This window comes from Lissotriton helveticus, chromosome 8, assembly GCF_964261635.1.
Source record: "Lissotriton helveticus chromosome 8, aLisHel1.1, whole genome shotgun sequence".
Classification (NCBI taxonomy): Eukaryota; Metazoa; Chordata; class Amphibia; order Caudata; family Salamandridae; genus Lissotriton; species Lissotriton helveticus.
The window spans coordinates 574,134,691-574,152,676 of NC_136069.1; positions in this window are offsets into that span (position 1 = coordinate 574,134,691).

Genomic DNA, 17,986 nt, shown 5'->3' on the forward strand with positions numbered 1-17,986 from the left:
ACACTCAGTCCATGCACCACCACCACCCCTGGGCAAGCAAAAGGCCACACCAGCAGCCCCCCAAAAACGACAAAAAACAATAAAATAAGCACAATCCCAGCCCATCCATGGCCTCAATTATGTTTAAATTCAAGAAGACACCCCACAGAAAGACTAGGCCCATGCAACACTCACCACCCCTGGGCAAAGGGCCACACCAGCAGGCCCAAAAAAACGACAAAAAACAATAAAATCTGCACAATCCCAGCCCATCCATGGCCTCAATGGTGTTTAAATTCAAGAAGACACCCCACAGAAAGACTAGGCCCATGCAACACTCACCACCCCTGGGCAAAGGGCCACACCAGCAGGCCCAAAAAAACGACAAAAAACAATAAAATCTGCACAATCCCAGCCCATCCATGGCCTCAATGGTGTTTAAATTCAAGAAGACACCCCACAGAAAGACTAGGCCCATGCAACACTCACCACCCCTGGGCAAAGGGCCACACCAGCAGGCCCAAAAAAACGACAAAAAACAATAAAATCTGCACAATCCCAGCCCATCCATGGCCTCAATGGTGTTTAAATTCAAGAAGACACCCCACAGAAAGACTAGGCCCATGCAACACTCACCACCCCTGGGCAAAGGGCCACACCAGCAGGCCCAAAAAAACGACAAAAAACAATAAAATCTGCACATTCCCAGTCCATCCATGACCTCAATGGTGTTTAAATTCAAGAAGACACCCCTCAGAAACACTAGGCCCATGCAACACTCACTACCCCTGGGCATAAGGGATGAAAAGTAGGCAAAATAAGTGCAGGCCTCAGACACTGCCTCTCCTCAAAATGGCCCCCTTACACCCCAAGCACATGTTGCCTGTACCAGCCAGCACTCAAGATGGCCACCACCACCACCCACATGGCCAGTCCACATCAACAGTACACCCCCAAAAAACAGAAAAACTGCCAGAAATCACCACAATCCAATGCCATCCATGATGTTTACATCAAAAAGAGTGAGACAACACCACAGGCACACTCAGTCCATGCACCACCACCACCCCTGGGCAAGCAAAAGGCCACACCAGCAGCCCCCCAAAAACGACAAAAAACAATAAAATAAGCACAATCCCAGCCCATCCATGGCCTCAATTATGTTTAAATTCAAGAAGACACCCCACAGAAAGACTAGGCCCATGCAACACTCACCACCCCTGGGCAAAGGGCCACACCAGCAGGCCCAAAAAAACGACAAAAAACAATAAAATCTGCACAATCCCAGCCCATCCATGGCCTCAATGGTGTTTAAATTCAAGAAGACACCCCACAGAAAGACTAGGCCCATGCAACACTCACCACCCCTGGGCAAAGGGCCACACCAGCAGGCCCAAAAAAACGACAAAAAACAATAAAATCTGCACAATCCCAGCCCATCCATGGCCTCAATGGTGTTTAAATTCAAGAAGACACCCCACAGAAAGACTAGGCCCATGCAACACTCACCACCCCTGGGCAAAGGGCCACACCAGCAGGCCCAAAAAAACGACAAAAAACAATAAAATCTGCACAATCCCAGCCCATCCATGGCCTCAATGGTGTTTAAATTCAAGAAGACACCCCTCAGAAACACTAGGCCCATGCAACACTCACTACCCCTGGGCATAAGGGATGAAAAGTAGGCAAAATAAGTGCAGGCCTCAGACACTGCCTCTCCTCAAAATGGCCCCCTTACACCCCAAGCACATGTTGCCTGTACCAGCCAGCACTCAAGATGGCCACCACCACCACCCACATGGCCAGTCCACATCAACAGTACACCCCCAAAAAACAGAAAAACAGCCAGAAATCACCACAATCCAATGCCATCCATGATGTTTACATCAAAGAGAGTGAGACAACACCACAGGCACACTCAGTCCATGCACCACCACCACCCCTGGACAAGCAAAAGGCCACACCAGCAGCCCCCCAAAAACGACAAAAAACAATAAAATAAGCACAATCCCAGCCCATCCATGGCCTCAATTATGTTTAAATTCAAGAAGACACCCCACAGAAAGACTAGGCCCATGCAACACTCACCACCCCTGGGCAAAGGGCCACACCAGCAGGCCCAAAAAAACGACAAAAAACAATAAAATCTGCACAATCCCAGCCCATCCATGGCCTCAATGGTGTTTAAATTCAAGAAGACACCCCACAGAAAGACTAGGCCCATGCAACACTCACCACCCCTGGGCAAAGGGCCACACCAGCAGGCCCAAAAAAACGACAAAAAACTATAAAATCTGCACAATCCCAGCCCATCCATGGCCTCAATGGTGTTTAAATTCAAGAAGACACCCCTCAGAAACACTAGGCCCATGCAACACTCACTACCCCTGGGCATAAGGGATGAAAAGTAGGCAAAATAAGTGCAGGCCTCAGACACTGCCTCTCCTCAAAATGGCCCCCTTACACCCCAAGCACATGTTGCCTGTACCAGCCAGCACTCAAGATGGCCACCACCACCACCCACATGGCCAGACCACATCAACAGTACACCCCCAAAAAACAGAAAAACAGCCAGAAATCACCACAATCCAATGCCATCCATGATGTTTACATCAAAGAGAGTGAGACAACACCACAGGCACACTCAGTCCATGCACCACCACCACCCCTGGGCAAGCAAAAGGCCACACCAGCAGCCCCCCAAAAACGACAAAAAACAATAAAATAAGCACAATCCCAGCCCATCCATGGCCTCAATTATGTTTAAATTCAAGAAGACACCCCACAGAAAGACTAGGCCCATGCAACACTCACCACCCCTGGGCAAAGGGCCACACCAGCAGGCCCAAAAAAATGACAAAAAACAATAAAATCTGCACAATCCCAGCCCATCCATGGCCTCAATGGTGTTTAAATTCAACAAAACAGTTGTATCATGCACCCATAACCAACCCTGGTCCTACTGGATACTGTGGCTACCCACAATATAATTTATTTAATTTTCTGAAAAAGTTCCAAAATTGTACTTGCAGCAACTGTAATGCCCCAAACAAACTTACTTGTGAAAGTTGATTTCTAATCCAAAAGTGATCCAAAGACAGTCAAAAAGGCCTCAAATCCAAATATCCAGCAGCACCCACAAAAAGTAATCCTTCCAGCTCCAGATCCAAATGAAAGTGACCAGGAGATGGACAAAGCACTGGGAGGAGCCTGCTGGACAGGAACAGGAAGTTGGAGACTGTGGGGCACTTCCTTCCTCCCCCCCCCCCCCAAAATGGACTCCTTGCAAAAAAAAAGGCCATGCAAATGTCAACCTGAGGAGTGATTCTGATAAAAATCATAATTTTCTGAAGGTTTATCCTGTTTGCTGGTGATTTTCTTGTGCGAAATTGCAAAATCTCTATTTCGCAAGTGCGAGATTGTTCCTTTCCGCCGCAACTACATGTTCGCAATTGCGAACTCTCGCGAGGTGTGCTGTGCAAGGTGGCAAGCCGCGAGTACGTATTCGCGGGCGACAAACTCCCGCGGGAACACGCAGCAAGATCTAAAATGGCGCGTCACTCGCAAAGAAAAACAACTCGGCAAACGCTAAAATGACGGAAAGTGAACGCCGTGCACCACGCCGCGCGCCGCAACCAAGCAAAAAATCCGCCGCGAGCGGATTCACGGATTTTCGACAAATTCGCGAGCGTTCGCGGATTGCGGATTTGCCGAAAATCCGAAAAATCCGCGAGCGGAGCGGATTTTACGCCCATGCTTAGAAACAGTATATATTTGCACATTTTCAAAATTGGGAATACTCATACTAGCATGAGAATTATTGGTCATTTTTCAAAAATATTTTTTTTTTACACAATGTCTTTCATTGGGAAAGGAGACATGCATGAAAACTCGTAGGTAATAACAGTTGATTTGCAAATCTGAATTACCCTAAGTCTCCCGATAAAAACGGTACCTCACTTGTGTGGGTCGGCCTTGTGCCTGCGACAGGAAACGGCGCAAAATGCAACGTGGTCACACCTCAATTTTGCAGTTAAAAATTGACCCTTTTATGGCAAAGTGCCTAACGGTAGTTTTTGCACCCTAGTTCTGCCGGCACCTATGGAAACCTAGCAAACCTATACATTTTTGAAAACTACACACCCAGGGAAATTCAGGATGGGGTGACTCGACTGACTCCCACCAGGTTCTGTTACCCAGAATCCCTTGCAAAGCTAAAAAATTGACAAAAAAAATGCATTTTCCTCACATTTCTGTGGTGGAAAGTTCTGGAATCTGCGTGGATCAACAAATTTCCAACCACCCAGCGTTCCCCCAGGTCTCCCGGAAAAAATGGTACCTCACTTGCCTGGGTCTGCCTAGTGCCTGTGACAGGATACAGCGCAAAACGCAATGTGGGCGCACCGCAATTTCGAAGTGAAAATGTGCCCTTTCTTGGCAAAGAACCTACCTTTCGTTTTTGAACCCTAGCTCTGCCGGAACCTAGGGAAACCTAGCAAACCTATACATTTTTGAAAAGTAGACACCCTGGGGAATTCAGGATGGGGTGAATCGACTGCCTACCAATAGGTTCTGTTACCCAGAATCCCTTGCAAAGTTAAGAAATTTACAAAAAAACACATTTTCCTCACATTTCTGTGATGGAAAGTTCTGGAATCTGCGTGGATTAACAAATTTCCACCCACCCAGCGTTCCCCCCGTTTTTCCGAAAAAAATTGTACCTCACTTGCCTGGGTATGCCTAGTGCCTGCGACAGGAAACAGTGCAAAACGCAACATGGTCACACCGCAATCTCGCAGTGAAAATGTGCCCTTTTTTGACAAAGAGCCTACCTTTTGTTTTTGAACCCTAGCTCTGCCGGCACCTAGGGAAACCTAGCAAACCTATACATTTTTGAAAAGTAGACACCCTGGGGAATTCTGGATGGGGTGACTCGACTGCCTACCACTAGGTTCTGTTACCCAGAATCCCTTGCAAATCTAAGAAATTGACAAAAAAACGCATTTTCCTCACATTTCTGTGGTGGAAAGTTCTGGAATCTGCGTGGATCAACAAATTTCCACCTACCCAGCGTTCCCCTGGATCTCACAAAAAAAATGATACCTCACTTGCCTGGGTCTTCCTAGTGCCTGCGACAGGAAACAGTGCAAAACGCAACGTGGTCGTAACTCAATTTCGCAGTGAAATCGTGCCCTTTTTTGGCAATGAGACTACCTTTTGTTTTTGAACCCTAGCTCTGCCGGCACCTAGGGAAACCTAGCAAACCTATACATTTTTGAAAACTAGACACACAGGGGAATTCAGGATGGGATGAATCGACTGCCTACCACCAGGTACTGTTACCCAGAATCCCTTGCAAAGCTAAGAAATTGACAAACAAAACGCATTTTCCTCACATTTCTGTGGTGGAAAGTTCTGGAATCTGCGTGGATCAACACATTTCCACCCACCCAGCGTTCCCCCGGGTTTCCCGAAAAAAATGGTACCTCACTTGCCTGGGTCTGCCTAGTGCATGCGACAGGAAACAGCGCAAAACACAACGTGGTCGCACCTCAATTTCGCAGTGAAATCGTGCCCTTTTTTGGCAAAGAGCCTACCTTTTGTTTTTTAACCCTAGCTCTGACGGCACCTAGGAAAACCTAGCAAACCTTCCCACGCCAAAATGTATGGAAAAGTGTTTTTTTAACCTAAATTTAAGGTTTGCAGGGATTTTTGGGTATAAAAACATTGGGGGACCCACGCATGCCATACCTCCCTGAACTACCCCGGGTGTCTAGTTTTCAGAACAGTTTGGGTTTGGTAGTTACCAAAAATGCCCACCGAGCCCCGGGCCAAAAACTCATGGCAACCCCCTTGCAAAACCAAATTGTTTTGAATGAATTACATTTTCAATTTGAGAGCGTGCGATTCTTGGGACAATATTGCATGGAAATTGTGACAGACATTTTCAAGTTTGCAGGAGATTGTGGATAAAAAAAACAATAGAATTCACCATAAAGACATGACCATATACTCCCATGGTATAACAATAATATCTAAATTTAGTAAGGTATTTTTAGCTATAATGTACACCTTAACAGAGTTACTCAAAAGTCAAACATTCAAGCACGGCTATCTATTCCTCAAAGACACACACATTCAGGTTGGATTTGGCACGAGGGCGAGTGATGGTTCAGTACATAAAATTTTATTAACAAGATATTTCAACAAAATGAAATGCTCTGTCAATAAATAAATGCATAAAATCCGAACTGGTGACTCGCAACTCGTGAGCTGTAAAGCCACGACAAGGCACAAACCGTTTTACAGGCCATTCACGCACCTTTCATACCTGATACACACCAGACCATTGACACCATCCGGAAGGAAAAGCAACACAATACAACATTCACAAAAAGGGACAAGGTACACCCTACTTCAGAGAGAGAAAAAAAACAAATATTACTGCACAGCCATCTAATCCGCAATCACACACACATACTGGTTGGATTTGGCACGAGGGTGAGTGATGATTCAGTACATACAATTGTATTCGCAGGTAATTTCACAAAAATGAAATACACTGCGTATAATTGAAAGTATGATAAACTGAACCACTAACTCACATCTCGTGAGCTGTAAAGCCACGTCAAGGCACCAACCTCTTTACAGGCCATTCATACACCTTTCGTACGTGTGACACATACAAAACATTCACACCGCCAGCCGCGGACCCATCACATTGCAACACTCACACCAGCAGACAGCACAATTCAAGGGCCCATCACTTACACACGCCCACATTTGTGACACTGCAACTACACAAAATGATGGACTGCGTGGAGTGTCACTCAACTAGCGGTGTGTGTAGTGACCAACAGAAAGTAACTACTCACACACCGCCAGCCGAGCGCCAGTCCACCCACACCACCATCCAAGCACCAGACCATGCACACCGCCAGCCAAACACCACTCAGCGCACACCGACAGCCAAGTACCACTCCACACAAACCACCAGCCAAGCACCACTCCACGCACACCGCAAGCCAAGCGCCACTCCACACACACCGCCAGCCAAGCACCTCTCCGTGCACAGACAGCCAAGTACCACTCCACGCACACCATCCAGCCAAGCGCCACTCCACACACACCGCCAGCCAAGCACCGCTCCATGCACAGACAGCCAAGTACCACTCCACGCACACCATCCAGCCAAGCGCCACTCCACACACACCGCCAGCCAAGCACCACTCCGTGCACAGACAGCCAAGTATCACTCCACGCACACCACCAGCCAAGCGCCACTCCACACACACCACCAGCCTAGCGCCACTCCACACACACCACCAGCCAAGCGCCACTCCACGCACACCACCAGCCAAGTGCCACTCCACGCACACCACCAGCCAAGCGCCACTCCACACACACCACCAGCCAAGCGCCACTCCACGCACACCACCAGCCAAGCACCACTCCACGCACACCACCAGCCAAGCGCCACTCCACACACACCGCAAGCCAAGCACCAGTCCACACACACCGCCAACCACACACCAATTCTTGCACTCTGCCAGCCAAGCACCAGTCTACACACACCACCAGTCAAGTGCCACTCCACGCACACCACTAGCCAAGCACCAGTCCACGCACACAACCAGCCAAGCGCCAGTCCACACAGCCCGCCAGCCAACCACCAGTGCACGCACACCACCAGCCAAGCACCAATCCTTGCACTCCACCAGCCAAGCACCATCCACTCACACCGCCAGCCAAGCACCAGCCTGCACACACCACAATCACATTTAGAATTCTTTTTTTCAAAATAACGCTAATCAAATGGAAATACCTACAAATCAGCTAACACAAATTCTAAAACTAAACACATTGCACTAATGCCAATCCTTGAAACAAACAAAACATTTTTACAGAATACAGACCAGGCAATTCACTTTACAGCTTATTAAAACTCCCAAAACTTCTTTTGCGTGTGGTATGATTTAAAACAAGCAGACACACACAATCCAGGCTTAGAAGGACAGTCAGGGCAGTACATACGAGACTCCTTCCGCACGCCTCTTCGCCAACAGACTCTGCATCTTCTAGTCGGAAAGTCTCTTGCGGATGTGGGAGGAATGTATTCAGGAAAGTGGCGATCTTTCAATCTAGCCACATCCTCCACCACTCCAAATCTAGGAACACTTGCCTGTTCCACTAGTACAAGGCTGCCTATTATAGACTCCTGAAACTTACCAAAAGTCATCTTCGACTCAGGACAAGACTTCTGGAACACAACAAAAGCATTAAAGGATGCCAAGTGGAAAAGATGGATAGCCAACTTCCTGTACCAAATGTAAGCCTTTCGAAGAGCAGCATAAGGTTCCAACCTCTGATCTACTCTGTCAACACCACCCATGTACTTATTGTAAGCTAAAATGCACGCAGGTTTGCGCACTTCAGCACCCTGACCCCAAACAGGCACAGGTACAGTGCTTTCATCATGGATAGTGGTCAGCATGTACACATCTCTCCTGTCTGAAAACTTCACAGCTAGAATCTCACCACATCGCAATGCACTAGACTGTCCCCGCACAAGCCTTTTGCAAACAAGTTCCTTTGGGAAACCTTTACGGTTACAGCGCATTGTGCCACAAGCAACAGTGCCCACTTTGGCCAATTGCTTGAACAACCGCACACCAGTGTAGAAGTTATCTACATATAAATGGTGGCCTTTGTAAAATAATCCTCTACCTAGTTCCCACACAATGTTCTCAGTCACTCCAAAAGTGGAAGGACAACCAGGAGGGTTAATGCTGGACTCCTTACCAGTGTACACCCTGAAATTGTAGACATATCCAGTCTCACTGTCACACAGCATATACAGTTTGATTCCATAGCGTGCCCTCTTACTAGCAATGTATTGCCTAAAAACCAAGCGGCCCTTGAACAATAGCAAAGACTAATCCACTGCAATTTCTTTACCAGGAGCAAAGATCTCAGAAAAACGATCAGCAAAGTGATCAAGGACAGGCCGAATCTTAAATAGACGGTCACAATCAGGGTGATCGCCTGGCAACGCTAAACCATTATCAACAAAATGCATCATCCGAAGAAGAAGCATATACCGATCACGACTCATGACTGCTGGAAATATAGCTGTTGCCATCAAGGGACTAGTGGACCAATATGAAGACATTGATGGCTTCCTTAGCAAGCCCATCAAAAAAGTTAATCCCAAAAACCTCTTCATCTCTTCAACATTTGTGGGAGTCCACCGGGTAGCTCTAGCATGGGGCTTAAGGCTGGCACTATTGTCCGTCAAAAACTGTTCTGCATACAAATTAGTTTGCTCAACAATCTCTTGCAAAAACACATCGTCAAAAAACAACTGAAAAAAATGTATAGGCAGACAATTCTCAGTATTCACTCTACTCCCAGGAACACCAGTGAAATCTGGCAATGACAGCTGCACCATGCCAGGGGGAACCCAGAGGTCATCCCTATCAACGGAAGGAGCAGCCACCCTAGCCTGCAGCCCAGAAGCCTCTTGCTGCTGTACACCAACGGGAAGCCTTACATCCACAGATATTTCTGGCTGCACAACACCAACAGAAAACATAGCATTCCCAGAGGGCTCTTGCTGCACTACACCAACGGGAAGCCTAGCAGCCTGAGATGCTTCTTGCTGCACTACACCACCGGGAAACCAAGCAGCCCCAGATGCCTCTTGCCGCTCTACACCAATGGGAAGCCTAACAGCCCCAGATGCCTTTTGCTGCACTACACCACAGGAAGACGAACAGCACCAGATGCCTCTTGGCACACCACAGCAATGTGAAGCCTTTTGGGCGCAGGCTGCAGCCCACATGCCTCTTGCCGACGTAAAAAAAAGGGAAACCTTGCGGCCCTAGGCAGCAGCCCAGATGCCTCTTGGCCCACTACCGGCACATCAATGTCCTCCTCTACCATAGGCACTTCATCATCATTAGAAGAAGATTCATCATCCGATGATTCCATGCGAAGAGAAAACTCACTGCCTGAATCTTCTTCCCCTACCTCTGGGTCCGAATCGGAGTCAGTCTCTGAACCATGGTCAGAGGAAGACTCAAAAAGCAAACCAAGAACCTGCTGAGCAGTAATCCTGCGACTAGCCATTATCCTTACAAAGCAAGAAGACTGCACACACAAGTGAACAACAACCTACACTGTGCAAAGTAGGAAGTAAACAAGGTAAGGATTTCACACAAAGATCAATACAATCCAAAACAATTTCACTATTACAAAATATAGCTACACTCACCAGCACCTACTCTGCTGAGACACAGCAAAAAGAAATGATATCCCACTAGAAAGAAAAAGAAATTACACATTAGAAAACAAAGTGCACATCAAGCACTAATGCCGAAAAGAAATAAACAAACAAAAAACACAGAGCCACCAAAACTGTATAAGTACATCTTTTTCAAAAAGACAATCGTCTAGGGAAAGTAGTACAAAAAACATTCACTTACCAAGCACATGCAACTACACAAGCTGCAAAAACAGCAGTAACAACCTACAACAATCCAAACAGCAAAAGCCTGGAACGAGACAAAAATAGAGAAGAAAAAAAATTACTACAACATTTCACAAACAATATAACAATAAAAAAACAACACACAAATTTGCACCCCAAATTTACATTCACCCAGATGGGCCATCAAATAGGGCTTAGACCAATTGGGATTAGGTGAGGGTTTCCATCAAGACACTGGTTAATTTTTTGAAAGTTTTTTACTGCCTGACCCCTTTGGTGCCAGTCGGTCTTTTGGTCCTAACAGTACCCTCCTCACACGGGGGCAGTAAGAACAAAAAAAGACCAACTGGCACCGAGGGAGGCGGCCAGTAAAAAACAACAAAAAATATAACCACCATTGGAAGCATGCCTTGCCCAAGGGCTCACTTCCACACCCTACAAAAATTAATTCCTAGGGCCTAGTGGCCAAAAAACAGAAAAGAAAAGGGCCAATTCGCCCCCAGGGGGGTGGGGGTGAAGCAGAAAAACAATCCTAAAACAAGTTCCCTCTTAGAAGCAAACCTTTCCCAAGGGGTAGCCGCCATTACAAAAAAAACAATCCCTGGTGCCTAGTGGCATTTTCTGCAGAAAAGGGCAAAAAACTGGCCTATTTGCCCCGGGGGGGGCACAAAATATACATAAAAAATTAAGCCCCCTCCAGGAAGTGACCATTGCACAAGGGGTCAATACTAACCTTGCAAAAAAATAACCCTGGTGCTAGTGGCGATTTTCTGCCCCCCCCCTGGAGGCAAAACGGCCAAAAAAAACTGCCCGATTTGCCCCAAGGGGGGCAGAAAATCAAAAAAATAATCACAGCCCACCTGGAAGCGACCCTTGCCCAACGAAATTTAAATTCCCTGGTGCTAGTGGGGATTTTCTGCCCCCCTGGGGGCAAAACGGCCAAAAAAAGGCCCGATTTTCCCCCAGGGGGGACAGAAAATCATGAACATAATTTATGGCCACCTGGAAGTGACCCTTACCCAAGGGGTCGCTTCCAAAATAAAAAAAATTCCCCCAACAAAAATCCCTGGTGCTAGTGGGGAATTTCTGCCACCCCTGGGAGCAAAACGGCAGAAAAAACGGGCCAATTTGCCCCCAGGGGGGGCATAAAATGAAAAAGTCAAGGTGAGCCCACCTGGAAGCGACCCTTGCCCAAGGGGTCACTTCCTGTTACCTAAATTGAAAATCCTTGGTGCTAGTGGGGGCATTTACGCCGCACGATCCCGCCGCTGTGCGAGATCGTGAGGCAGAAATACCCTGCAAAGAGGCATCAGGGGAGAGGAAAATCTCTTTCCTCTCCCCTGATGCCTCTTTGCGGCCCCAAACCCCCCCAGATACGAGAAACCTCCCTTTCTCCTCGGCGCGCAGGAAGCAAATGGCTTCCCGAGCGCCTGGGAATCCCTGATGATGTCAGCGCGTGCTGTGCGCGCTGACGTCATCAGGGATTCCCATGGGGAGGGGCGGGGGGGCAGCGGAAACTCTTCCGCTGCCATCCCCGTACTTACAAGCGAGATCGAAGACCCTCGGGGGGAGCGCCAGCGCTTCCCCCGAGGGTGGGGCTCATGACGAGCTGGGCTCCTCATCAGCACACGACCAGTGTGCACCATGACGAGCCCAGCTCGTCATCAGCCTCGAAGGGGTTAAACAAAACAGAACTAATCCTGATTGGAAAAAATGGTTAATCTGGCCCACATACACGAATAATTCTCAAGATAGATTCCTGAACAAAACACAGGGGTTCACAGTGAATAGGCCAGATCCAAGATATTCCCAGAGACTAAGCATGGGCGTAAAATCCGCTCCGCTCGCGGATTTTTCGGATTTTCGGCAAATTCGCAATCCGCGAACGCTCGCGAATTTGTCGAAAATCCGTGAATCCGCTCGCGGCGGATTTTTTGCTTGGTTGCGGCGCGCGGCGTGGTGCACGGCATTCACTTTCCGTCATTTTAGCGTTTGCCGAGTTGTTTTTCTTTGCGAGTGACGCGCCATTTTAGATCTTGCTGCGTGTTCCCGCGGGAGTTTGTCGCCCGCGAATACGTACTCGCGGCTTGCCACCTTGCACAGCACACCTCGCGAGAGTTCGCAATTGCGAACACGTAGTTGCGGCGGAAAGGAACAATCTCGCACTTGCGAAATAGAGATTTTGCAATTTCGCACAAGAAAATCACCAGCAAACAGGATAAACCTTCAGAAAATTATGATTTTTATCAGAATCACTCCTCAGGTTGACATTTGCATGGCCTTTTTTTTTGCAAGGAGTCCATTTTGGGGGGGGGAGGAAGGAAGTGCCCCACAGTCTCCAACTTCCTGTTCCTGTCCAGCAGGCTCCTCCCAGTGCTTTGTCCATCTCCTGGTCACTTTCATTTGGATCTGGAGCTGGAAGGATTACTTTTTGTGGGTGCTGCTGGATATTTGGATTTGAGGCCTTTTTGACTGTCTTTGGATCACTTTTGGATTAGAAATCAACTTTCACAAGTAAGTTTGTTTGGGGCATTACAGTTGCTGCAAGTACAATTTTGGAACTTTTTCAGAAAATTAAATAAACTATATTGTGGGTAGCCACAGTATCCAGTAGGACCAGGGTTGGTTATGGGTGCATGATACAACTGTTTTGTTGATATTTAAACACCATTGAGGCCATGGATGGGCTGGGATTGTGCAGATTTTATTGTTTTTTGTCGTTTTTTTGGGCCTGCTGGTGTGGCCCTTTGCCCAGGGGTGGTGAGTGTTGCATGGGCCTAGTCTTTCTGTGGGGTGTCTTCTTGAATTTAAACACCATTGAGGCCATGGATGGGCTGGGATTGTGCTTATTTTATTGTTTTTTGTCGTTTTTGGGGGGCTGCTGGTGTGGCCTTTTGCTTGCCCAGGGGTGGTGGTGGTGCATGGACTGAGTGTGCCTGTGGTGTGGTCTCACTCTCTTTGATGTAAACATCATGGATGGCATTGGATTGTGGTGATTTCTGGCTGTTTTTCTGTTTTATGGGGGTGTACTGTTGATGTGGACTGGCTATGTGGGTGGTGGTGGTGGCCATCTTGAGTGCTGGCTGGTACAGGCAACATGTGCTTGGGGTGTAAGGGGGCCATTTTGAGGAGAGGCAGTGTCTGAGGCCTGCACTTATTTTGCCTACTTTTCATCCCTTATGCCCAGGGGTAGTGAGTGTTGCATGGGCCTAGTCTTTCTGTGGGGTGTCTTCTTGAATTTAAACACCATTGAGGCCATGGATGGGCTGGGATTGTGCTTATTTTATTGTTTTTTGTCGTTTTTGGGGGGCTGCTGGTGTGGCCTTTTGCTTGCCCAGGGGTGGTGGTGGTGCATGGACTGAGTGTGCCTGTGGTGTGGTCTCACTCTCTTTGATGTAAACATCATGGATGGCATTGGATTGTGGTGATTTCTGGCTGTTTTTCTGTTTTTTGGGGGTGTACTGTTGATGTGGACTGGCCATGTGGGTGGTGGTGGTGGCCATCTTGAGTGCTGGCTGGTACAGGCAACATGTGCTTGGGGTGTAAGGGGGCCATTTTGAGGAGAGGCAGTGTCTGAGGCCTGCACTTATTTTGCCTACTTTTCATCCCTTATGCCCAGGGGTAGTGAGTGTTGCATGGGCCTAGTCTTTCTGTGGGGTGTCTTCTTGAATTTAAACACCATTGAGGCCATGGATGGGCTGGGATTGTGCTTATTTTATTGTTTTTTGTCGTTTTTGGGGGGCTGCTGGTGTGGCCTTTTGCTTGCCCAGGGGTGGTGGTGGTGCATGGACTGAGTGTGCCTGTGGTGTGGTCTCACTCTCTTTGATGTAAACATCATGGATGGCATTGGATTGTGGTGATTTCTGGCTGTTTTTCTGTTTTTTGGGGGTGTACTGTTGATGTGGACTGGCCATGTGGGTGGTGGTGGTGGCCATCTTGAGTGCTGGCTGGTACAGGCAACATGTGCTTGGGGTGTAAGGGGGCCATTTTGAGGAGAGGCAGTGTCTGAGGCCTGCACTTATTTTGCCTACTTTTCATCCCTTATGCCCAGGGGTAGTGAGTGTTGCATGGGCCTAGTCTTTCTGTGGGGTGTCTTCTTGAATTTAAACACCATTGGGGCAAGGATGGGCTGGGATTGTGCTTATTTTATTGTTTTTTGTCGTTTTTGGGGGGCTGCTGGTGTGGCCTTTTGCTTGCCCAGGGGTGGTGGTGGTGCATGGACTGAGTGTGCCTGTGGTGTGGTCTCACTCTCTTTGATGTAAACATCATGGATGGCATTGGATTGTGGTGATTTCTGGCTGTTTTTCTGTTTTTTGGGGGTGTACTGTTGATGTGGACTGGCCATGTGGGTGGTGGTGGTGGCCATCTTGAGTGCTGGCTGGTACAGGCAACATGTGCTTGGGGTGTAAGGGGGCCATTTTGAGGAGAGGCAGTGTCTGAGGCCTGCACTTATTTTGCCTACTTTTCATCCCTTATGCCCAGGGGTAGTGAGTGTTGCATGGGCCTAGTGTTTCTGAGGGGTGTCTTCTTGAATTTAAACACCATTGAGGCCATGGATGGGCTGGGATTGTGCAGATTTTATTGTTTTTTGTCGTTTTTTTGGGCCTGCTGGTGTGGCCCTTTGCCCAGGGGTGGTGAGTGTTGCATGGGCCTAGTCTTTCTGTGGGGTGTCTTCTTGAATTTAAACACCATTGAGGCCATGGATGGGCTGGGATTGTGCAGATTTTATTGTTTTTTGTCGTTTTTTTGGGCCTGCTGGTGTGGCCCTTTGCCCAGGGGTGGTGAGTGTTGCATGGGCCTAGTCTTTCTGTGGGGTGTCTTCTTGAATTTAAACATAATTGAGGCCATGGATGGGCTGGGATTGTGCTTATTTTATTGTTTTTTGTCGTTTTTGGGGGGCTGCTGGTGTGGCCTTTTGCTTGCCCAGGGGTGGTGGTGGTGCATGGACTGAGTGTGCCTGTGGTGTGGTCTCACTCTCTTTGATGTAAACATCATGGATGGCATTGGATTGTGGTGATTTCTGGCTGTTTTTCTGTTTTTTGGGGGTGTACTGTTGATGTGGACTGGCCATGTGGGTGGTGGTGGTGGCCATCTTGAGTGCTGGCTGGTACAGGCAACATGTGCTTGGGGTGTAAGGGGGCCATTTTGAGGAGAGGCAGTGTCTGAGGCCTGCACTTATTTTGCCTACTTTCCATCCCTTATGCCCAGGGGTAGTGAGTGTTGCATACTTGCATGTCCCTAGTCTTTCTGTGGGGTGTCTTCAATGTAAACATCATGGATGGCATGGGATTGTGCTCATTTTTCTGTGTTTTGTCGATTTTTTGGGGTGTATAACTGAACTGATGTTCCTCTGTCTTCCATTGCTTTTAGGTGCACAAGAAGACTCAATAGAACCACCAGTGCCAGGAAGAAGTCCTGCAGCGGTGTGTGCAGCATAACGTCACGCGACGTCACATCTGGACACAGAACCCTCTGCAACTCGTGCAACTGCTGCCTGCTGACCTGCTCTGAAGAAGATGGCCCCAAAAAAAGTAACCCGTAGCTCCTCTAGCAAGAAAGGTGCCAGTAAGGAGCAGAAGAAGCAAGTTACCAAGGACACTGGTGTGCCGCCCGCCCCTTTTTTTGGGAGTAAAAAAAAAAGTATGCCTGCAGCAGCTGCAGCGGGATCTGCTGGGGACCAAGCTGGCAGCAGCACCCCCGCTCCATTGGGCTCAGTGCCACCACCACCACCACGCCAACTTAAGTCCAAGCCCTTGAGTGCTGCAGAGGCAGCCAGTATACTTCTTCAATCACCATCGACCAGTGATGTTGGCTCATCGCAAGAAAGCAGCAGCAATGTCCCTCAATCAACACAGGTTGTTGTAGCTCATCTGACGAGTGTTGAACAACCACAGCCGCAACAACAATCACATGTGCAAGTACAAGCCCAAGTACATGTGGAAGGAGAGGCAGCGCAAGGAGATGCGCAAGCAGAGGTGCATGGAGGGTCACAACAAGTGCCCACAATAGTTGTTCCTCCCGAAGTAGGGGCACATCAGGAAATCGACAATCAAGGCGAGGTATCATTTGAGGAAGCCACTCCTCCTGATGATCCTTCATTGTCTTCCACACCCCTAGCAAGGAAGAGATCAAGGGTGGTGTCTACATCCTCTTCAAGCACACCTCCTTCTGATGATACGGATCAAACTTGGGAACAAACAAAGGTAGTTAAGCGTAAAAGGAAGCTCGTCCAAAGTCTCAGAGTTATGGAGTGGGATGAGTCTCAACAAGAAGTGGCGGATACTGCTGCTGATGAAGACTCTGCCAACGACGACCCAGTCATCATAAAGGTCACTGCAGCCCCAGCGGGCATGCAGCAAACAGACATTTTGACCCTAGCCCGAAGAGCTGCTGAGCGTGATGATGATGTTGTCGATGAGGAGGCAGTGGAAACACCACAATCATTGGAGTTAAGTAGTACACCAACTCGTCCCGCTTCCATATTTCTTTCTGGCAAGAAGAGACCTCCGTCAACCTCGACCTTAATTAGTGGCGGTGAAAGTGCAAAACGTACAAAAGTTGGGCAATCCACATCCTCCACTTCATCTGGCATTAGCTTCATGACCACCACCACCAGTATCGCCGCCTCCTCCATGTCCCACAGACACTTCAAGTCCCCAGTTTGGGACTTCTTTACTGTTTGTCCAAAAAATCCAAAGTTTGCCATTTGTACCATTTGTAAGCAAGCAGTTAGTCGTGGTAAGCCAGGTACCAACTATGGTACCGGAGGCCAGAGAGGTCATCTTAGGAGACAGCACGCTGTCAAATGGTTTGCGCACCTAGATGCGATCAAGAAAGGCCAAATTCAAGGAAACGTTGATGTTTCATCTGATGATGACGAGCAGGAAGAAGACGTGTCAAACACTTCCCTTACACCCAGTACCCCTGTCAGCAGCACACCCAATGTGAGGCACACTAAGAGTGTTGGAGCGAGTGAGACACCAATGCACAAAAGTTCACCAGCGAGCAAAATTGGGTCAACGAAGTCATTATCAGCCCGTAAATGCTTGGTCCAGGGCAACATTAGAACAATGCTTACTTCAGACGTGCCATATGAACGCAACCACCCACTGACGCGTCTGTATAACACTAAGCTGGCTAAAATGCTAGCTGTGGACCTTCTACCTTTTTCTTTTGTAGAAGCGGTAGGTTTTCTTGAATTAGTGGCAACGCTCTGCCCTAAATGGAAGGTTCCGAGCCGGTTCTATTTTGCCAGAGTTGCGGTTCCAGCACTACATGAAGATGTGCTGCAGGCGATTGGGGCAGCTTTGCAGAAGAGTGCTGTTCACACAATACATCTGACAACAGACATGTGGACCAGTGGCGCAGGCGCTGATTACATGCGCATCACTGGACACTGGGTCTCTTTTTCAGGTGTTTTAGCAAAGTTAAACGCAGGTGTTGACCCGGACAAAGTTTTCAAAGCTGATCGGAAGCATGCAACACTAGCCATGTTTGGCTTGGAGAAAAGTCACA